Source organism: Hippocampus bargibanti, linkage group LG10 (assembly GCF_051943395.1).
Source record: "Hippocampus bargibanti isolate YZ-2025 linkage group LG10, ASM5194339v1, whole genome shotgun sequence".
NCBI classification, from domain to species: Eukaryota; Metazoa; Chordata; class Actinopteri; order Syngnathiformes; family Syngnathidae; genus Hippocampus; species Hippocampus bargibanti.
Window position 1 is genome coordinate 7,221,233 of NC_142743.1, and position 15,219 is coordinate 7,236,451.

The window sequence follows — 15,219 nt, forward strand, 5'->3', positions numbered from 1 at the left end:
AATTTGATGTTCGTAAGATGAAACGTTCGCAATATAAGGTGTTCGTAAGTTGAGGTCTCACTGTATTCAGTGCGAGTCTTAAAACGTAAAATCTAGCTATCGGCGGTGGAATCTTTGTAAAATGTGCTCAGTAGAAGTCATTTGAAGTGATTTTAAAATTAAAACAAATTATGGACACAACTTGTCTGGAGCCGTCGGTTGTCCTTTAACAAAGTAGGAAACCCGCGCTCAAAAATTCAATACAGATATTTTTTATGCTGTGCGGCAGGAAATAATGGCACTGATGATCTACAAATGCTCAAAAGAGCACAACCCAGAGCAGCAAACAGAGGTGAAAACATAAGTGATACAATGAGTGAGGGACCAGCATCAAAGGCAGGCACCAAAAACATGTATGTCATCATCAATCATGAGGTCATTCAATACAAGATAGTTGTAGTGACGACGGTTGGCCACAGGGAGCTAGATGTCTCTGGGCTTCTACTGTACTGCATAATCCTAAATAGTCGAGCAACATTACAAGCAAGCACATTCTACTGGGTTATTGTGGTTTTTATCCTTTTCTTGGCCATGTGTCATGTGAACACCTGCAATGTAACATCTCCATCCTACCTGCTTTACTGATCGAGCATGAGAACACTTTTGATGACACACTGGAGCAGGGGTCTGATTTTGGTTCAAGGACACTCATCTGTGAGTATAAAGAGATTACTTACGGACAAGTTATTGTACCCCCCCCCCCCCCTACTCCAACCCAAAAAAAATCAGAATGCAGGCTTCTTCACAAACAGGTCTGAGAATAATATGAATTGAGAGCATTTTTGTGTTTGCTCACTTTCTATTTTGGAAGATTTGTGTTAGAAATGTCTCTTGCTTAATGCATGCCAGTAATGTGATAGGCACATTAGATAAACTGCCTCCATGCGCACTGTGGACAGCACCCTGTCACAGTAAAACCTTAATCTGTTGGTCTCAATTTTCAAGTGTGACCTACTGTGTGTTCTCTCGATTGGGTGTCACAGTCCTAAGGCCTCTTTGAGGAAAAAGTGCTCTCGAGGAGGCTTAGTCAATTCTTGGATCCAAGATATACAATGCGATTTTCGGTTAAAATTTCTGTATGATCCATTTGCTGCTCCTTTTATCTTTTGATGAACAGCAACTACCATTGATCTATTAGAAGCTATAGAAATTGAGACACGGCAGTGGAGACTTTTTTGCAGGATGCAGGAGAAGGTCAACGGGTAATCTGTCCAAAATTGGACTGATTCTTTACACTCGCATAGCTGCCCACCCACAACGGCGGTGACTTTCTTGCTCAAAAGGGTCATACTCATTTTTTGCTGCGAGCCACATTGGAGTTACGGTTTCCTCTCGGCGGCCGATATGAATTTGTGGAAGCCTTTAGAATGTTTAATTCCCTCCACATATTACATATAGAGCGCACCAAAAAATCATGAATAACTACTTTTCAAAATTGAAGTAAAGATAATGACTGTTATTGTGGTTTACGTGGGACAATTTGAAATTTTGGTTCGGACTTTAGGAAGCATCATGGGATTTCACAACTTTAATTTGCTTTTGCTGGCCAAATAAAATGATCTGGCGGGCCGGATTTGGTCCCTGGACCTTGACTTTGACACCTGTGTTCTAGCTTATGTGACTTATGTGACTCTAATGTTTTAACTGGTTCCTACTGAATCAGTTTGATGGAGAGCATATAAATACAGCAGGAAGATACAGAGCTACAAGGAACGATCACAGGAACACCACAGCCTGGCTCAAGTCACCTTTCAAATTATTTAAACCAAAAAGGTGCAATCCAAATAAGTGAGAGTTATCCTGTCCACTCGCATTTGATTTTTGAAAAGCCATCAAATGAGTCTCTCAGTATTCCGTGGCAATCTGGTTCAGCTCACACTGTTTTTGGTTAATTTGGTCCCTGACAAAAGGAGCTCAGACATGTCAACCTTAAACTGTGCCGAGAGATCAAATTGCAGGCATCTTTATGGCCTAAAAAGATATTACTTATGATATTTGTGTATGTTCATCCCTTGCTACAACTCGGTTCGTCTCTCACAACTGTGTCACAATCACTATTTTTGTTTTGGTGCATTATTTTTTGTTGTACATCCTGATTTGCTCAGTGACTGTAGACCAATGTCATCAGTGTCCGCATCTCGCTGTACAATATGTCAAATTGACAAACCAACTAAGTTGTCAGCCGAAACATTATGTACAGCATTTCTAAAAACTGTCTGTTGTTTGTAGAAAAAAAAGTTTATTTATTTATTCATTTGTAATGCTTGCGACTCAAATAAAGGTTTAATCTTTGGTTTTATTCAAGACGGTGACACATACTGTGACACCTTGGCTTACGAACTTAATTGGTTCCCAGACAGTGAGAGTGTGTAAGGCGAAGTGTGTATCCCAAAAAATAATTTTCCATAGGGAAAATATACCTTATTTTATGTATAATAAATGTGCTATGGTATTATTATTAAATAAATAAACTGTACAGTATAATAAAGTCGTTTTATTTACCTTTACCTTTAGTTCCTCTTCAATTGTGTTCTGTTTAGCTGGGTTGATAGCTTTTTGCATCAAGTGTACAGATGGCTTGTGCGGGTTGTTTGTGGAGGCTGATTGATGGGATATTTTAACCTTGCAGTCTACACTGCCTTTGAACTATCAAAGTTGAAACTCTCTCACTGTCGTCTGTGTAAGCTCTCAGTCATACAGGAGTGGTCCATCGATGAGAAGGTTTCTTCAGCCGTCATCTGTACTTTTTTGAAGGTGTCGGACGTTTCGCCTCCTATCCAAGAGGCTTCGTCAGCTAACTAAAGTCTTACTGGTCGTATCGGCCCTATTTATATATCCCTAATGTCCAGACATGGCGGCGCCGGACACAGCTATGATAGGTCCCTACTCTCAGGTTGGGGGGATCAGAGGACCACTCCATGTGGCTCCACTGATTGTTCCTACATTCCTGACTAACGACTGGCCTGTTTGCCCCCCTCCCTCGGGTATCACCTCATCAGCATTACGAATGTTGTCTAACCTGTTTTGCCTAAGCAGGCTATTGTATGAACGATCCAAATTGAACCTCACCCCACCAGACCGCTTTAATGAAGGATTTTGTTGTTTTATGAGAATCGCTTCTTTTACTCCCCTTTCAAACCAACTATGTTCTTTCGCTAAGATTTTAACCTCATTGTCTCTCACTGTCGTCTGCCTGTCTCTTTAATGTTTAATCCACCTCCCCTCAGTGCTGCATTCTTGACCAGTCACATGGCTTTAACCGAAGACTGGGGGCGGGGTATAGAGGACAAAAACAGTCGGCTGTCATTTTGTTGTTCGAAGAACGGGCTCGTTCGCGAATGACACATCACTCATGTGGCGCTCCGTGTGTATCCTGAAAAAAAGGTTTCTATGCCAAGGTAAAATTTTCATTATCTAACGTTCGTAAACCGAAAAGTCCGTAAGCCAAGGTGTTCATAAACCGAGGTATCACTGTATTGTATCTCTCATAATTTTCTCAAGGGTAATCGTTTGTTACACTCGCCATCAACTAAGAATGACTGCATAACATTCGAAACAATTCATAGTAAAAAATCAGCTCCTCTAAAGTGGAAATGAAGGTTCAATTAGCTCCTCCAACTTGGGTATGTAGCCCTGCCTTGCATGAACAATTTTAAACACTGCCATTTTGCTAACAAATGAGGCAAGAGCAGATCATCACATTAAGAGACAATATATTTATGAAAACCCAGTTTGTGCTGTTTCTGCCCAGCTGAATATTACTGGTTCTTTTCATTGCTTAAATATCTTCTGGTCTGAAACACCCACGTACTTCATCGTGCACTCATATTATCCCTCTGAGGAAAGACCAAATGGATCTCTCAGTTTCAAGCTCTGAAATGATCCCTTGCTAATCTGCAACATCAAACTCTCATCTCTAAGCTGATATCCCATCAGTAGTCAGAGTGTTATTGCCATCTAGCATGTATGCTTATTTGTTAGCCTTCCACACTCCGAGTATTCCCCCAAGAGCCCCTGAGCATCACAGTACTCTCGAGCTGGCAACTATATGTGGTTCTCTTTTGACTCTTTCTAGCTGCCATGCGATGGCTAGTATCTTTGGGGAAAGCAACAGTTCCTACTTTGGAAAATGCATACCTCCCCTGGCGCATAAACATACAGTATGCACACATCTTGACTCACTATAAAGAAGCCTGAAGCCTGCAGGCTATTCACAGCAGCCTGCTTTCATGCCTTGGCTCCCTGTGCCATTCGGAATGCTTAATGCTGTAATGGGTGTGTGTTGGTGTAGAGTACATCAACATGAGTGGTAGTGGCTTATATTGCTTGTGATTTTCCCAAAGACACTTTATCACACCCAATGCATCACACTCACTCCTCCTCATTTGCATCAGACGGCTGTGGGGTGTTTCACTGACGACAAGGAAAGTATGTGATTTGTATGAGCTGTGAATCAATTATGTTGATGTGAAACTTCAAACCCTAATGATACACAAATATGTTTTCACTCTGCATATTCAAAAAGGGATGGACAACACTGTCCTACATTGTGTAGTGTGCATATTATTTTCTTGGTACGCTAGCTTCATCTCATGTTCCAAAATCAAAAAAGCTTGATTGTGACTCTGATTGTGTATGGTTAATTTGCCGACTCAAGCCTGGTTACCACTGTAGTGATAACCTTGCCTCAAGCCACAAGTCGGCTGGGATGAGCTCCTGCTCACCTGTGGACAAGCAGTATAAATGGAGATAGTTGTTGCATCCCTGAAGTTATGATGCACGAGAAATGTGGAAAAAGGGTCAAAAATTTCAAGATTCGTCCCGATTCCCAAAAAAAAACTAAACCCGTGGACATTACCATTTTTAAATAAATTGTACTACTTGGTGGAGTTTGCGTGCCCTGTATTTATTGGATGACCATTCAAAGGTGAACCCCGCTGCCCTCCCTAAGTCATTTAGGCTCGTTTTCAGGTTACCCGCAATTGTAATAAGGTCAATGGGTCTTGAAAATGGACGGATGAATAATGAAAATTAGCTTTAAGCACCTTAATATGTGACTGTTATGAGGCGAATATGGTTCGACACACAAGACTCTTAGAACTAAAAGATGTCATGCAAATGTTGAAGTACATCGATGACAGTGGCTAAAATGGCCGTTGACAAGATGCAAGAGGACAGTCCTCAAATTCACAATTACCGACCAGTGTCAAATCTCAGCAACCTCAAACATCTGCCGGTTACTGTCAGACATTTTTCCCCTACCTGCCTCGCTTCCTCTCCATCCCCTTTCTCTGTCTGCCATCAATCATGCTGGAGCCGTGTGACCCGTTCACAATGCAGTGGCTTGTATTGGGGGCAGCGCTTTCAAACGGTTGGTGATAGTTGGGGAGCAGCTGCTGTGGTGAGGAAATAAAGGGGAGCCAGCCAGACAGACAGACAGATAGGCTTTTCACTGCGTACTGATTTTTGCTCAGCTAGCAGGGAACTTGAACATTTCAGATTATGTTTTTCAGTTTTGTGTAGGTGTTTAAAATTAAGATAGTGGACTTACCTGTGGTGATTTTGAATTCATGTCATGCTAAGAGGACTAAAGGCAAAGCTTTGTGGTTGTTTGAAATATTATTTTTTTTTTGTACATTGAGTTCGACAACATTCCTGAATTGTTCACATTTGCCAAAGTGCAAAGTGAATTGATCTCACTCCCACATCCAGCACCAACAAGGAACATTTTAGCTCAGACATGGGCAAACTACGGCCCGCGGGCCACATACGGTCCGTTAGGCTTTTTAATCCGGCCCGCCGAATTTGCCCAAATCATCGTACAAACAGTGTCTAAAACTCATGACAAAAAGTTAGCGAACAACAGGGCAGATAACTGAAAAGTTGCCTGCCCCATTTTTCACAACTTGAAGCACAATGAGACAACTAATCACATTAAAAAACATTGTCACAAAGTATAAAGTTTTTTTTTAAATCAAGAATGCCCCTACTATAGATGCTACCTTGCTTAATTTACGAAAAATGTGCATGGCTGTAGATTTTTTGTGCAGTAGTCGATTGTCATTGCGGTACACAATGCAACGTTTGCATTGGTTCCTACGAGCCACTAAGCCCTTTTCACAAGTCTCAAGTACACTTTACAGTCACGGTTTAATGTAAATTTACGTTTTGTAGCGTCACATATGTTGTTAGCTTCTTTTGAATCTTTCTTCTGGGCTGAGGTTCTGTGCATCTATTTTGGAAAATGACATGCAATTGCACGACTTTATAACGCTTGCGAAAGTCCGGAAGAAAGAAGCAGGCTTCTGATTGGCTGCCGTGCCGAGTATGCAAATTTCAACTGCAAGTAGTCTATGTTTGTGTGCTCGGCGATTGTACACGAGTATTGTTTGCGCGTGAAGGCGGGGGCCTCAGTGAGGAGTTTGTTGAGCGCGCGGTCAGGACAAACCATCTATGATTTGGCGGAATTTAACACAAGTAGGTATTATTGAGCTTGAATATTTCGTTTTGTAATAATATGTTTTGAATGTTGAAAGTGATTCCATTTTTCAATAAATGTTGATTTCTTTAACTTTGCCCCTTCGATGGAAACTTATTAAAAACAGACGCAATCTTGATAAATCACAGTGCATATGTTATTTTAATCTATTTCTATTTCCTCCTCCAAGTATCTGCGAAAGAGTATCTAAATGCCATATTCCTTGAGACAAATTTATTAACTGATCAGGGATATTTTTCACATTTGAAAGACAGTTAATAAATTGGGTTGTAGTGTTCTTACTATGGGTCGGAAATACTCTGAACAAGTTATGTCCATAATTTATAAAAACACATCAAATGACTTCGACTGAGCGTATTTTACAAAGATTCCACAGCATATAGCTATAGTTTACGTTTTAAGACTTGCGCTGAATATTCATGAAGTCTTGTTTTCGAGTTGATGACGATCCCCATGTGACGTCACGTTAGGACCGCCCCTGACCGAGAAAGCGACATACAATGCTATGAGGTTTGTACATACTACATTTAAAGGACAACCGGCACAATTTTTTGTTTTTGTTTCCCCCTGACATCAGAAAAACGTTTTATAGCATCTAAAATACCCAAATCAGGCAGGCTGATATTTTTAGTTAAATGAAAAACACCAATAAAAATGACTTCAAAATGAATCCGGAAATGGTCAGTTTCAGAAGGTCCCACCCCCCCTGTTCGTGACGTCACGCCAAGACGTCTTGCCTTGCTCGAGAATCAAAACAATGGCTTCAGATTCGGAGAAGATGTTTTCTTGTTATTCATCCAGTTATGAATATGATTCAAATAGTTCTGAAGAGGAAAGCACAAATGTTTGCAATTGATTCAAGGAGTCCTCCCATATCAATTCGAGCCGTCAATGACAGCAATGTAGCACCCAGAAAATGCAGAAGATGGCGCCCAAGCTCCGTTGGAAATGGGCTGATTTGTCAGCTGGGAATTTATGTCAGCGAATATCAAATAGTTGTCTTGGTGCAACACACAACAATTCACCATGGCGTTATTTATGTGTTTTCCTTCTAATTTCGCCATCAACACGGATCAACACAAAGTTTTCAGACCAAACAAAGAAATGCATTGTATGTCGCTTTCTCAGTCAGGGGCGTCAAAACGTGACGTCACATGGGGATCGTCATCAACTCGAAAACAAGACTTCATGAATATTCAGCGCAAGTCTTAAAACGTAAACTATAGCTATATGCTGTGGAATCTTTGTAAAATACGCTCAGTCAAAGTCATTTGAAGTGATTTTATAAATTATGGACATAACTTGTTCAGAGTATTTCCGGCCCAAACACTCCCTCCAAATGCTCCTGACCCGGCCCCTCTGTCAAATTTTAGAACCCAATGCGGCCCGCGAGTCAAAAAGTTTGCCCACCCCTGTTTTAGCTCAATGCAAAAAGATCAAAAACCTCATTTATTTTGGACACTTTTATCCTCTGCAGCACGAATGTGCCAGCACTGTTTTTGATTGGGAGGAATGTTGGTGCCATTTCACTGTTATCGCTGGACAGCCCTGGGGCGATTGTGCTTTTTTTGCACCTGTAATGGACAGCATATTCACAGCCCCGCTTTGTTCAGCGGAAAGGTTGGTGCTGTTGGACAGTCTGCGGCGGGATGGATGCATGGCTTGAGGAGCACCGTTGCATATGTGGAAGTGTCGCGGCTTGTAAATGAAGCAGATTTACGTGGGACAGGAGGTGTCAGACAATCTCTTTTCGTTAATGAATGCTACAGCTTCGTGTTCGCTTTCGAAACTTAGCTTGTAGCAGACGTGCGAATTCCACCATGATGATGTCCTTGATCCACAGGTGAAAATTAGGCTCTCCTCTTTCATCTGGAATTGCTTCATGCAATAAAGAGGGTCCAGAAAGTGCTTAAGATTGAAGATTGTCTGTGTACTTTGTGTTGTGTCATATTATTTATTTTATTTATTTATTTTTGACTCCAAGATGACACCACGGGAGTGGCTACCTTCACAACAGCCCCTGTTTTTGTTTTTGCTGATGTGAAATGTAAATTTCTCTACTGTGAGACAAATAAAGGCTCATCTGATCTAATCTATTCTAATATTAAAGCATTCTCATTGAGTTGTTTTTTTCTTCTTCTCATATTGTTGTTCTAGTGTTTCCAGCAGGTGTCAGACTAGAGCCAATCTTTCAGTGCACACTTGAAACCAATGTTCCCATCATGTAGCCGTATTTAAGGACAGACACACTGCCTGCTGTTGTTGGATTTATTGTTGACCTTGCTGAAGTTATTATATCCACCTCTTGCGTGATGTTTTTGTAGGTTTAGCCTTTGTTTCGTTATTTGATCTTGCTTTGGTTTTGTCAAGTGGACTTGGGCTCTTGACATTTCATTAGCTATTCTCAGGTAACTACATTTTGCCTATTCACAAGCTTTTTGTTAATGTGCTGTTTTTCCCCCTATTTAATTTTGACCAGAATTTTCTGTTTCTTTTTTCATTGTGCACCCCCTGTGAATAACTATTTTTACCACGGGTGTTGTGTGGTGTTTGCATTTCTGAAATCCTAAAATATTATTCGGTTTGTTTCAACTTGGTTTGAACAGCTTGTGCACACATCCAAATTCCATCATGAATGTGTGACTAAATCACGTTTGTATACATTGGTTATTCTGAACTGTAGTCAAACATCTCATAATCATTTGGGGCTACCGATGGTCACTGATGACTATGTGGATTTGATCCCACCCATCTGCTCCACTGGATTTAGCCAGTTTCCCTGCTAATTTCAAGAGGAGCTTGTCTACCTTACATTGTTTTCTTGCCTGTGGTTTTGAAAATAATATTGTCTTTGTGAGCCAACATGCAGTGAGGACCGCACACACGCAAACACACACACACACACACACACACACACACACACACACACACACACACACACACACACACACACACACACACACACACGCACACACACACACACACACACACACACACACACACACACACTGACATACAGAATTGAGGTGTACAACGGCCACCATTTACAGCCAGTATGGTTCACTTGGGCTCTGTTCTATGCCGCACATTCACCGTAGTGACCCCATGCGCCATGATTCATATCCCTGGCCGTGTGACGTGTAAGGCAAATGATTATCAGTGATGGACTCAGCACCTCCGAACAGCTACAGTTCTCTCGCCTGTAGAGAAAATGGGAAAATATTGCTCATGTTTATGGCTCTGTTATTGTGTCGAGGCATGTGTTATGTGCAATCATAATGCCCGAAGCCTTAGTGGCACAACGTCGCATCTCACAGCCTTGTTTACTGTTCAAAATGTGCTGAATTTGTGTGTGTGTATGTGTGTGTGTGTTTGTGTGGGACAATCAATGCAGTTAGCACTGCATTGATTTAGCACATATGTGATTTTTTTTTCAAACTATGTAGAAATGTAAATATGAGCGGGTATTGTCACCGGTTCCACATTGTTTTTTTTGTACACCATGTGTGTTCTCACAACTTCAATTGAGATTAAAAAAACAATCAAATACACTGTGGGTCAGCCTGTTCTCCAATATTAATGAAAGGAAGGAAACCTTGATGAAGTTATGTCTCACTGTTACGGTTAATGAAGTGGAGACATCTGCACTCAGTTCGTTGTTCTTTGGAAATGTTGTAATTTCGCACACAGTCACTGCTGTGACTGCTTATTGTGCATGCAGGTTGTGACTTTTTCATCTATGCGACCATTTTAATGCCAAAGTGTTTAAGTATAGTTTCTTACAGGCATCTGATGCAGCTGAAGCAACTTAATTAACCCTGCAAGATCTAGCACAGATCTAGCCGTGAAGGTTAAGCTAAGGGGATGAAATGCATTTGCATTTTGAGCAAAGTAGACATCAGTTTATGTATTGTAACGTACGGTGCTCATGATTTGCGTGTTTGAAGGCTGGGCTAGTCGGGGGAGCGTGACGTCACAGAGAGAAGAGAGGACCATACAACTAGCGAGTCCGCTAGCAGTCTCAGTGTGCTGAGCATGGGCATGAGTTGTGGCACCAACAACTCCTGTATCAATGTGCGACCTGCTACGCTTGCTGAATAAAAGCCTGACCAGCTCTTCCAGCGACTGTGCACATCCTTTATCACGCCGAGGTGCATTGCAATATTTTTTTGCTTTTGGTCAGGAATGCAATGCTGAGTTACTCATCAGATATAAATGCTTGCATTTTGGAACATATCATAGAGCAGGAAATGTCGTCGTCTTCTTGATACTTGAATGCTGGCTCAACTCTGTAATGTCGTCAAATGCGATTCCAACTCCATTTCTAGCTTTTGAACCATAAATGTTATGTTAAACCCTATGTCGTGTTTCTTTTCTCTATCTTGAATCCCAAAAAGCTTGCATGGCAACCTGGTTGTTCCTCTTACCTGTACCCCTCCATTACATGTCCAGGGATGGCACTCCACGGTCACAGTCAGAAATTTGTAGCTTGAGTTAAGTCCCTCCAGCAATCTTCTAACTGCTCCAGCGACCTCACATACACACTGACGCACTGGCTCACAGCTCAGTTTGACGCAGTGTGACAAGTGCATGAAAGCCAGTCCAGTGCAAACTCACAGGTCAGACAGGTGAGCGGAGATAATTGTGCATCGATCTTTTGCAAGCTGAACATATCGACTATTATGTCTCTCTCCTTTGGCAGCTTCCTCGGTTGTCTCATCAAAATTTGTACCTTGGATTTATCATTATATGGTGTATTCGGGCAATACACCACTAGTTAATTTCTCAATTTATACTACAATGAAGCCACTTTTGTTTATTGTGATACGATAATTATAGAATCAACTTTAAATTTCGTCTTTATACATTTAAAGATTTTCATAACCTTGCCCCCCTTTCTGACCTTCTTCAAATTTCTAGATTCTCAGATCCTCTTCCTCCCTCCAACTCTGTGTGCCCCCCTGCCCGTCTCATCATGATGGGGGACAGAGCTTTCAGCTGACCTGCCCCCAAACTCTGGAACTCACTTCCTCCCGACATTTGCAACAGCGAGTCTCATCCCACCTTCGAAACCCATCTCAAAACCCACCTATTTAAAATTGCATTTTATGTGTAGCTTTATCTCTTGTTTCTTTTTATAATTGTATTTTATTTATTATTGTACCTGTTTTCCTTTCTATGCCGGTCTGTGACTGTAAAGTGTCCTTGAGAGCTTTGAAAGGCGCTTGAATTAAAATGTATTATTATGATTATTATCATTTAAGATCATTACAAAATGGAGTTCAGCAATGCCAACAAGTAAAAACAAATCTCTACGCATCTTCAGCGTGCATGCGTGTGTGCGTGTGTCCGTGCGTGCGTGTGTGTACGTGTGTGCGCGCGTGCGTGTCTGTGTGCGCGCGCGCTTGCGTGCGTGTGAGTGTGTGTGTGTGCGTGCGCGTGTTTGTGTGTGTGTTTAATGTAAAATGTAACTGAACAGTAGGTGGCAGTGGTGCTCTCATAGTCAGCGTGTAGTAGAAGTTATTAGCTCAAACGTGTAGTTTAAAAAATGTACTTACAGTGTTTGGGAGCCTTTTACTGAGCGAGTTGCTTGTTCTGTAGCCACAAAGGGACATGTCTTCTTGTGCCGGTCCTAAGACCGGATAAATACAGAGGGTTGTGCCAGGAAGGGCATCCGACGTAAAAGCTTGGCCAAAACAAACATGCGGATCAAAACTCTAAAGATGGAGGACACTGATTTGCTGTGGCGACTCCTTGAAGGGAAAAGCCGAAAGGAAAAGAAGACTTACAGTAGATAGCAGGATACAGGAAGTGCAATGTGTTGTCATGAATAGATTTGGGGTCCTTTGGCACTTACAATCCGGTGTGACTTTCTTTGACGGTCAATGCATATTCTTCGCCGCAGTTCTTTTTTGGTTTCTTTATTTTTATGTATGTCTGTCTTTTAAGCTACACATTGTCTGTAGACAACACACAATATGCAACTCTTCAGTGACTTTGGTAAGTAATATAATGTTGGGATTTAGATATTTGCATTTTATTATTGTTGTTCACACATGTGTGAAAGAGGCACTTTGGGTGAGACAAACGTAACAATTTTCAACTATTTCTCACTAATACCATATGCAGGCCCTGAATTGTAATTGCTTGGGGAGGACGTTGGCAGTGCTTTGAAATATTAATACACTCCATGTCTGTGAGTGTCTCATGGAATCCACCCACGGCCATATTTGAAAGGTAACTGTCATCCGACGACCTGGCAAATAAAAATGAGGCATAAGATTATAAGTTAGTCTTTCTAAATTCACAACTTTGTCAGGCGTTACTGGCTTCACTGGAGGAGAAGATGTCAATAGATTAATTTAACAGATGAGTGGAATGTGATTAACAAACCTGAGAATTGAGGTGGCTGAGTTTGCATCTCTGAATACCAAAAGGCCGGTGCAAAACAGCAAAGTCATTTGGGAGTGACTGTCGCTCCTCTAAACATTTTGAAAGCAAAAATTGATGGAGCCAACTTGTCAATTTAGCAAGACAATTCTAGAGGTGGCAGCCCAGTATTGAGTGGAGAGCACCTTGGCCTCACAGTGGAGAGGAACCGGGTTCAATTCATGCTCCGGCCTTCCTGTGTGGAATGTGCATGTTTTAGAAAATTATTTACCATATTTTCCAGTGTATAAGGCGCACCAAAAAGCCTTGATTTTATTCAAAAGAGGACCATGCACCTTAAACACATGTGCACCTTATATGTGAAATAATATTGAGCCACAACAGAATTCGCAACTCCAGTCAGAAACCACCGACCCCATTACCCCCTGTAAAAGAAGTAGTGCACGATCAGTGCTGGGATATACATAATAAAACATAACCCCAGTCTCTCCTGTAGCGCCTTATAATGTGGTGTGCCTTATATGTCGAAAGCTTTATTAAACATGTCATTCATTTAAGGTGCGCCTTATAGTTCGGTGCATGCTGTATATGTGGATTTTTTTTAAATACACCATTCATTGGGCGTGCACCTTATAGTCTGGTCGGCCTTATATATATGGGAAAATTTTGAAAATACTGTACACCACTCATTGGGGGTGCGCCTTATACACTAGAAAATACGGTAAGTCAAAAAGCATAATCAAGTTTATTTCCATCACGTACATCAGACACAGCGTGTGGTGTACCCATGTTGGCGAACACAAACATAATTGTCATGATCTGGTTGGCGACCAACGGGGGGCGCTGTCGGCCCCGCCTGCACCTGCACAGGTGCTGGTCGTCCCGATCAGATTGGCCACCAACGGGTAGCGACGTCAGCCCTGCCTGCAGCCTCGCAGGTGCTGGTCGTTTTAATCACTGACACTTAAGAGGACACCCGGCACGACCAACCGGTGTCGGTTCATTGTTTGCTGCATGTTTCTTGCATGCTTTGTCTGCAATCGCATGCATTGTATGCTGTGCATGTGTTTGTTTAACCTTGGCGGACTTTTACACTTGGTTTTCTTTTGATACTTTGTATTTTTTCTGTTCAGATGATTTTGATGTTTTACATTTTGTTCCTGCTGACCTTTATTTTAATACAATTTGTCAAACAACCTCCTGCTCCCTCCTGCCTGCTTTTTGGGATCCACACCCACCATCACCACCTTGCAAACCGTGACAATAATGATAGGAACATCCGTTAAGATGTCTGTCATAGTAGGCAAACTGACCTGTTAGAGGAAACACGGTTCCACATGCCTTCCAAATTTCCGGAAAACGCAACGAAGGAGGGAACAGTAGTTGTAGAAGTCATACCTGTAGTCAACTTAAAACAAGCATCATCTCTGCTTGCCGAAAAGTAATTAAGAATCAATTCCAATCAACAAAAACATCTCAAAACTATTTAACGACCCTGAAATGAATATTTCCATCCATATAAAAAGTAGTCCAAAAAGTATAAGTGTATAAGTTGTTTGACTTTTCCAGTTTCCAACAGCAGATAGCAGTGGATACAAATGACATGTGCAGCGTGTACAGGCGAGTCTGATGAAGTGCAAATCACGGCAAATAAACAGATTGTTTCATTTCAGGTCATTTTTCTTGCCTATCATGAAAATGAATAAATCGTGTTCAACCTATTTTTAATACACAAGCAACTTGATAGATGGTTGCAATAAAGTGAAAGTGTAACAGCTTGTTTACTCAGATTTTATTCTCATTTGCAGGTCACTATTAATAATTTGCTGCAGGTCAATTAACTTCCTTCATTCCTCAAAGAAGTGAAAAACAAAACTTTTTTGGGGGGTTACAGGACATCTTATGTGTCTGACTAATGAACCAAGTGGACTATAGCGAAAATCAGCTCTAAATCTACATGAGGTTTATTTTTTTTATTCCCACCATTAGTAATTGGGTGTTTGTAAATATTCCCCCCTTTTTTATTAATTCCTGTGGCCTCTGTCGCCGTACACTCCATGTATCCTCATGCCCTACATTTAATTCCAAATGAACCATGGGCCATTGAATCATTTTATCAATCATTTTAAATGCAAGTTTCATCAAACAGCACTTATCTTCTGATCGTCATCAAATTAAAGAAATTCGGAACTCATGACTGGTCAAAATATGTCAGAGAATGTTCTCTTGCTTAAAGGAAAACGGACGCCTCCGGACAAGTTGTGTCCATAATTTGTAAAATCACTTCAAAT

The 15,219-nt window shown here is 41.3% G+C and overlaps 1 protein-coding gene across 10 annotated transcripts in view; it reads left to right on the forward strand.

Moving 5' to 3' along the window:
* The window catches only part of LOC148892250 (endonuclease V-like), a 148,581-nt gene that overhangs the window by 92,007 nt on the left and 41,355 nt on the right, over positions 1-15,219 (forward strand). Inside the window, exon 9 of one of the 10 annotated variants that reach the window (XM_089007074.1) lies at positions 11,459-14,379. The exons of the other annotated variants lie outside the window; for them this stretch is intronic. The gene's annotated coding sequence lies outside the window, so the exon portion shown is untranslated. Of the gene's footprint in view, positions 1-11,458; positions 14,380-15,219 lie in introns of those variants that run through there. 10 annotated transcript variants of the gene reach the window in all.